This window comes from Lepidochelys kempii, chromosome 17 (genome assembly GCF_965140285.1).
Source record: "Lepidochelys kempii isolate rLepKem1 chromosome 17, rLepKem1.hap1, whole genome shotgun sequence".
Classification (NCBI taxonomy): Eukaryota; Metazoa; Chordata; order Testudines; family Cheloniidae; genus Lepidochelys; species Lepidochelys kempii.
In genome coordinates, this window is record NC_136396.1 from 1,325,234 (window position 1) to 1,333,289 (window position 8,056).

Here is an 8,056-nt window from a genome sequence, read left to right on the forward strand (position 1 = left end):
TAGAGTGAGAAATACAGGAGAGCTTGCCAAGCTGCCCAATATACAAGGCAGAATGGGGAGAGCTAGGTAAATGTACCAGAGCTGGCAGGATGCCTTCTTGACCATCCAAACAAGGATGATAGGAGAAAAACTGAAGGGTTCGTTACTCCTTTGTTAATAGCTGGCAGGAAATAGAGGTGTGAGGGGAAAGAAAAACTGTTGCATCAAAAGGAGCTGCAGAAAGGCACAGAATAAATTGTGGGGCAATGTCTTGACATAGTATTGTGATGTCTGCACCATGAGGTTTCATCACTGTGAAGACATGGCCACTTCAATGCAACAACTCTAATCTCATCACAATGTGAGAACTTCTCTCCGGAATTATATTTCAGAGTAGCAGCCATGCTAGTCTGTATCCGCAAAAAGAAAAGGAGGACTTGTGGCACCTTAGAGACTAACACATTAATTTGAGCATAAACTTTCATGACGAAAGCTTATGCTCAAATTAATTTGTTAGTCTCTAAGGTGCCACAAGTCCTCCTTTTCTTTTTGCAAAATTATATTGTGGCTCTCTGCCGTTCTATTGGATGACAGAGGAGCTTTTGTGCTGTGCAAAATTGAGTACTACTTGTCTAATGGAGCTTCTTTACATCTTACTAGAAATACATTATACCAAATGGTATTGGCTCGTAGCACAAATGATGATAGATTGTTTATACTCAGGAAGAACTATGTTGCAGCACTTTTTGTGCATTCCATTCAACAGTTTGTGTATTCAATTCACTGCACTAAAACGGAAATTAAGTTTTGGGGGAAAAGTTATAAGTTGTATTAAAAGCTGCTGGAATGTCACCCTATTTGTGCTCACAGCATCAGAGAAAAAAGAAATGGAAGTATTTTCTGTTTAGAGAGGCACTGCCAAACAGTTTAGCTTCAAAATTTGACCTACTTAATTCTGGAGCTCTACAGATTTCTAAATTAAGTCGCCAATTCTGCAAACACTTAAGCACATGTGTAACTTTATTAATGCAAGTAGTCCTGTGACATCAATGGGGCTACTCACTTAATAAAGTTATACACATGCTTTGGAGTTTGCAGGATTAAGGCCTAGAGTTTTCTGGACTTTGATTAATCTGTCCTGTCATTCTCCCCTTCCAGGGTTAAAATAGGCCAAAACGTAATTTGGATAAGAAAATTACTCTGTCTTGAAGCTGCCAAATCCGAATCTTTAAAGGTGATACATTATTCTAAATATCCATTTGAAAAGCATACATTACTATATCCATCACTTTAAAAATTCACACCACGCACATAATTGCGATGCTCTTGTGCTCCTTCTGCAGGTTCTACAGTAGTACTTAGCTAACACAATTCCTTGAGTTGTGCTAACATCACTGATAACAGTGGCAGAAAAACAATCATCATGAAACACTGAGCAGGCATGGGGAGATCAATCCATATTTGCCTGAATTAAAAGGTTAAATATTGTAGAAAGACATTTTATTTTCAAACTTCTAACAGATTTAGAAACCACTGAAAATTCAGAAACGAGAGTTATTCACTTTCTTAGTTTACCTAAGAAAGCACCTTATACAGAATATGGTTAATTCAGTTTTTAAATGCCTGTTTAATTTCCAGGGTCCTGGCAATTCATAGTTAGAAATTTTGCTGAATGTAACTGAGCAGATACGCATGCAACTGTTCCATTTATCTTTTGAGGGCAAGAGGAGATGCAGACTCAATTACATTTTGAGAGAAAAGACAATGGCTCAGTAAAGGGCATGTTTAAAATAAAGTTTATTTAGCAAATAATGTTACTTTTCAGTATTAAATTTGAAGTAATATATTATTCATATTCACAAAATAAAAATCATATAGGCCTTGACCTTACCAAAAGATCAGCTTGCTTAGATCCTTGTGTCTGTATGGTGTCCCATTTACTTCAATGAGACATTGCAAAGCTGTGCCAGTGCAAAACACTGTAGGATTAAGACCATAAATCCTGATCCTGCAAAGCATTTAATAATCATGTGTGTAATTTAGCTATATCAGTAAGTCACACGTTTTAATAGCGTTTCATGATCAAAGCCTAAGTATCTGAGGGCCCAAACTTATACACTTACTAGTTGGTGTAGGCGGAGATTTTCAAATGGGCCTAAGGGAGTTAGATGGACAAATCATACTGACTTTCAGTAAGAGTTGGGTGCCTAACTTCTTTAGGCCTCTTTGAAAATTCCAGCGGTAATGTTCACTACTTCGTTTGAGTTCAATGGGATTATGGCCAGCAAAAAGTACTACATAGGTGTTTGCTAGATCAAGCCCTACAAAACTAACAATCTTTCCAATATTTTACATTTTACAGAGGTTTTTTTCCAAGATAATATATAATAAAGTAACAAAAAGAACAAACAACAGAGGTACTAAAAGTATAGCCCTGTCATTCTGCATAGGAAAGACAAATTGTAATAAAAATCTATTTGTGATTAAAAAAATCCCAAAAAACACTGCATATGAAGATTTTTTTTTTAAATGATAAATTAGTTAAGGGCAACAGTGGCTGGAAATTCCCAGCAGTGCATTAAATGTCAACTGTAAAGGCTCCAAATTCAATTATGGTAAAACTAAGTTCAATTTCTGTGTTAAACTTTTCAACATGTGGGCACAACAATTCACACACACATTGTGAACTGTTAGATTTGGATTTAGTGGGCCAAATCCTCCTCTCAAATGCACAATGTATTAAGTCCACGTGGCTATTGTGCTTGTTGCTGCAATATATTCAGTAGTTTTCTTGTACGTCTAGCAGTATTCCACACTTTCTGGGTGACAGAATACATTGTCCAAAGAATGAATAGGTATATTAAAAGCAAAAGAAAAAACGCTTATTGTTTTATGTTTTCCTTGTAAATTTTTGTGTGATGACTACTTTGATGCATTATGGCCTCACTAAAGTAAGTTATCTTTGCTACAATCTGTTTATATAAAAATATTTATTGTAAGCACCTTAATATTTTATCCAATGTATTTCAGTGTTAAAGTGGTTGTATATTATGCAAAATTACAATTGATTATATGTTTTTTTCTCATACTATAAAGAATAATGTTGGGGGGGAAAAAGACTGCAAACTATTAACTAATTTGAAATTGACCACTCTTCCAAATTGTGACTTGTTTTTTCTAGCATAACATATATTTTGTTGCAGTTCAGAGTTTGTGACTCTGGTAGCTGGGAAAGTTCCATTGACATGGGATTCTCTCATCACACACAGATACTACATACCAGAAATGTAGAGCAATTATTAAAAAAAAAGTTTTTAAAAAATCAGAGAAGGTATAGTTCCCACCTCAGTACTATTTAGTTTTAATTATTTTTTTTAATATTACCTCAGATGTGATGCAGCCCAGTATAAGTAGACTCTCTTTTCTTCAAACGCTTAATAATGGAACCACAGCTTATGATGTGCCGTATGTGGACTTAAGATTTTCCAGAGGTGGCAATTCTACTTTAGTGTCTTCTGTAAAGAAATTTTCTAGGAAATTAAGGGTGGGGGGGCTGAAGGGACAATATAAATTCCATATTTTTCCCAGTCCATGGCTAGTGGTGTTTGCTCACTAGTCAACGTGGACCAAATGTATTTTGTAGATACCAATTTTTCAGGGGAAAAAAGAGTAGTCTTCTAGAAATCTAAGTGTACTTAGCATCACAAATACCTGACTAGACAACAAAAGGAATTGCTCACAGTTTCCTTCTCCAATGGTATGAGTAGGAAGCATTTGCATGTAAAAGTTTAGTATGTTTTTTAAATGGTCTGTTTTAAATGCCTGATTTAAACTTTATAATCTTCCCTAAATGCCAGTTTATTTTGGTGCTAACAACATTTTTCCAATTTCTTAATTTTTCAAAATTCTCTAAGCTTTTAACTTTACAAGAATTATGGCTAAAAGAGGCTGCCACCCATACATTTCCCTTTTTTCATTTGTAAAACTACAATCTCACCTGAGGAACAGACACCTGTTTTATTGTCACTATCCACTTTCTAGGATATTTTCAATTAACAGTTTTTGCATCTCACTCAAATACCTGTGCTATATATAAACCACAGTATCTGGTCAACATATATTATGAAAATAGACAAAATTTTAAACTGGCAAGTTAATGTCGTTTTATGTATCTTGAATATTTTTCTCTGTACACAATCCTTGACACTCAAAAGCACAATTGGTTTGTAAGTGCTTTCAAAAACTACCCATCAAATCCCACCACATGAGCAGTTGATTCAATTAATCAATATTAATGTTTCCATTTTTTTTGTAATACTTGAATAAGATTATTTTATACCTGTGCTCAAACACTTGTACTTAGCTACTGCATACCAAAAATAATAAATACTATTAAATGAGTGTTTGCTGACTTTCTGACAATTCCTAGCCTACGACAAATAAAAAGAAGCTGTTTACAAGCTCAAGAGGGAAACAGACCATTTGTCTTGTCCCTGCTTCCCTCAACTCAGTAATATAATTGGAAGATTGAAGAAGTTCTACTCTGAACTAATGGATTCTTCTGTTAAGGCAGCTAAAATGCATACAGTTTGAACCTAGACATTTCTTGCCATATGGAAGAAGAGGAAGGAGTATTTGCATGTGTGAAGAGTGGTAACTGTGGCAAGATACACAAATAATTCTGACTCACAATTAATCAAAATCAACAGGAATGAGACCAATGTCAAGGCATTTTAAAGTGCGTGATCTTATTTTCCCCTACAGTTTTATAAATCTCTGAATTCTCCTGCAAAATTTAATGTTTAAAGTGTTGAATGGACCACACAGGTGATATAATAAACAATGGGATAAAGACCTTCATTACTGACCAAAAGTTACCGCCAGTTGTTGACAGCCTATGTGAAATGAGTTGATGTGTAATAAATATTGCTTTGAACAGCGGTTACTGAATATGTACTGTAGCCACTTTTTAAACCTCAATAATTTAGCCATTTTAACAAAATGTCAAGAAGTACTAATGCTCATTATAGATTAATGGGAAGTAAAATTTCACATTTTAGATCTAAACTGCTTTTGAGCTGCTTGCAAAAACAAATTTAAACCCACAATATTTTATTAGACTCAAAATTAATAAAACACTTATTAAGAGTATAACCACCTACGTTACTTTGTTTTGTTGGATACTATAAATGCTTGGGACTCGATGTGATATCAGCTAAAGGGGTTAAAAAGAGAAAGATAATGTTTTAATTAAATACATTTTCAAGTGTGTATTTCTTACATAGTGAATGTTATTATGGGGCCAGGCTTTGAAGGAGATGAAACTATGTCTTCTTCAAATAAAGATCCCCTTCTTTAAGGCTTTGGTCTCTGATTAGAAAAGGAATGGGAAGGAATTTTATAATGCCACAGTTTGTTTTGTCGTACGCTTAGTACCTTACTCCAAAAGTAATAGCACTGACTTCAGTGGGACGAGTTGCTTATTAAGGTACTAGTTATCATGAGTAAGGGTATTAGAATCTGGCCCTAAATTGAAAATGGGAGAACTTTCTTTGGCCCTCTGACTTATTGGCAGATTAGTGAAGAATACGTTTTTGTATATATTTATTTTTATTACTGAGTGCTGTTTACTTTCTCACTCACCTGTTTTCCTGTATTAGTAAATCCTTACTTGCACCAAATATTTACACTTGAATAATATGCTTCACATACAGCATCCATAAAACTGACACAAGTCTGTTCAGCACATCTGAACATATATGCTGCATATAGGATGATACACTTATAAAAACATAAGAACGCTTCAGAAAATAAGATTAGTTTAGATATTCCCCTAGGTCTGCGATCAGTAAAATTTATACTGGCATTTCTTCCACTGTAGCTGCATCAGTGCAAATTCCTAACACAGAACTGGTTTACACTGATGCAACATGATTTGTGCAATACAATGATTTGTACCCTAGTGTAAATTCCATGAGTGCAAATTATGCTGCACTGGTATAAACAGCATCTATTCTAGGTGTTTGTGTTGTTAGTTGAAAACCTGGTATGGCTAAGGCCTAACAGTTTTAATTCTCCCACTAATAATGGGAGATTTACACAAATAACTCCCCAAAAAAGGAGGACATGTGGCACCTTAGAGAATAACAAATTTATTTGAGCATAAGCTTTCATGAGCTACAGCTCACTTCATCGGATGCATGCAGTGGAAAATACAGTGGGGAGATTTTATATACACAGAGAACATGAAACAATGGGTGTTACCTACACACTGTAACCAGAGTGATCAGGTAAGGTGAGCTATTACCAGAAGGAGAGAGGGAAAAAAAACAAACAAAAACACCTTTTGCAGTGATAATCAAGATGGGCCATTTCCAGCAGTTGACAAGAACATCTGAGGAACAGAGGGGTGGGTGGGGGGGAATAAACATGGGGAAATAGTTTTACTTTGTGTAATGACACATCCACTCCCACTCTTTATTCAAGCCCAACGTAATGGTGTCCAGTTTGCAAATTAATTCCAATTCAGCAGTCTCTCGTTGGAGTCTATTTTTCAAGTTTTTTTGTTGAAGAAGAATTGCCACTTTTAGGTCTGTAATCGAGTGACCAGAGAGATTGAACTGTTCTCCGACTGGTTTTTGAATGTTTTAATTCTTGATGTCAGATTTGTGTCCATTCATTCTTTTACGTAGAGACTGTCCAGTTTGGCCAATGTACACTGCAGAGGGGCACTGCTGCAACGTGATGGCATATATCACATTGGTAGATGTGCAAGTGAATGAGTCTCTGATAGTGTGGCTGATGTGATTAGGCCCTATGATGGTGTCCCCTGAATAGATATGTGGACACAGTTGGCAACGGGCTTTGTTGCAAGGATAGGTTCCTGGCTTAGTGGTTTTGTTGCGTGGTTGCTGGTGAGTATTTGCTTCAGGTTGGGAGGCTGTCTGTAAGCAAGGACTGGCCTGTCTCCGAAGATCTGTGAGAGTGATGGGTCGTCCTTCAGGACAGGTTGTAGATCCTTGACGATGCACTAGAGAGGTTTTAGTTGGGGGCTGAAGGTGACGGCTAGTGGCGTTCTGTTACTTTCTTTGTTGGGCCTGTCCTGGAGTAGGTAACTTCTGGGTACTCTTCTGGCTCTGTCAATCTGTTTCTTCACTTCAGCAGATGGGTACTGTAGTTGTAAGAATGCTTGATAGAGATCTTGTAGGTGTTTGTCTCTCTCTGAGGGGTTGGAGCAAATGCGGTTGTATCGTAGAGCTTGGCTGTAGACAATGGATCGTGTGGTGTGGTCTGGATGAAAGCTGGAGGCATGTAGGTAAGTATAGCAGTCAGCAGATTTCCGGTATAGGGTGGTGTTTATGTGACCATAGCTTATTAGCACCATAGTGTCCAGGAAGTGAATCTCTTGTGTGGACTGGTCCAGGCTGAGGTTGATGTTGGGATGGAAATTGTTGAAATCATGGTGGAATTCCTCAAGGGCTTCTTTTCCATGGGTCCAGATGTTGAAGATGTCATCAATGTTGCGCAAGTAGAGTAGGGGCATTAGGGGACGAGAGCTGAGGAAGCGTTGTTCTAAGTCAGCCATAAAAATGTTGGCATACTGTGGGGCCATGTGGGTACCCATAGCAGTGCCGCTGATCTGAAGGTGTACATTGTCCCCAAATGTAAAACAGTTATGGGTGAGGACAAAGTAACAAACTTCAGCCACCAGGTTAGCCGTGACATTATCGAGGATACTGTTCCTGACGGCTTGTAGTCCATCTTTGTGTGGAATGTTGGTGTAAAAGGCTTCTACATCCATAGTGGCTAGGATGGTGTTTTCAGGATGATCACCAATGGATTGTAGTTTCCTCAGGAAGTCCGTGGTGTCTTGAAGATAGCTAGGAGTGCTGGTAGCGTAGGGCCTGAGGAGGGAGTCTACATAGCCAGCAATCCTACTGTCAGGGTGCCAATGCCTGAAATGATGGGGTGTCCAGGATTTCCAGGTTTATGGATCTTGGGTAGCAGATAGAATTCCCCTGGTCGGGGTTCCAGGGGTGTGTCTGTGTGGATTTGTTCTTGTGCTTTTTCAGGGAGT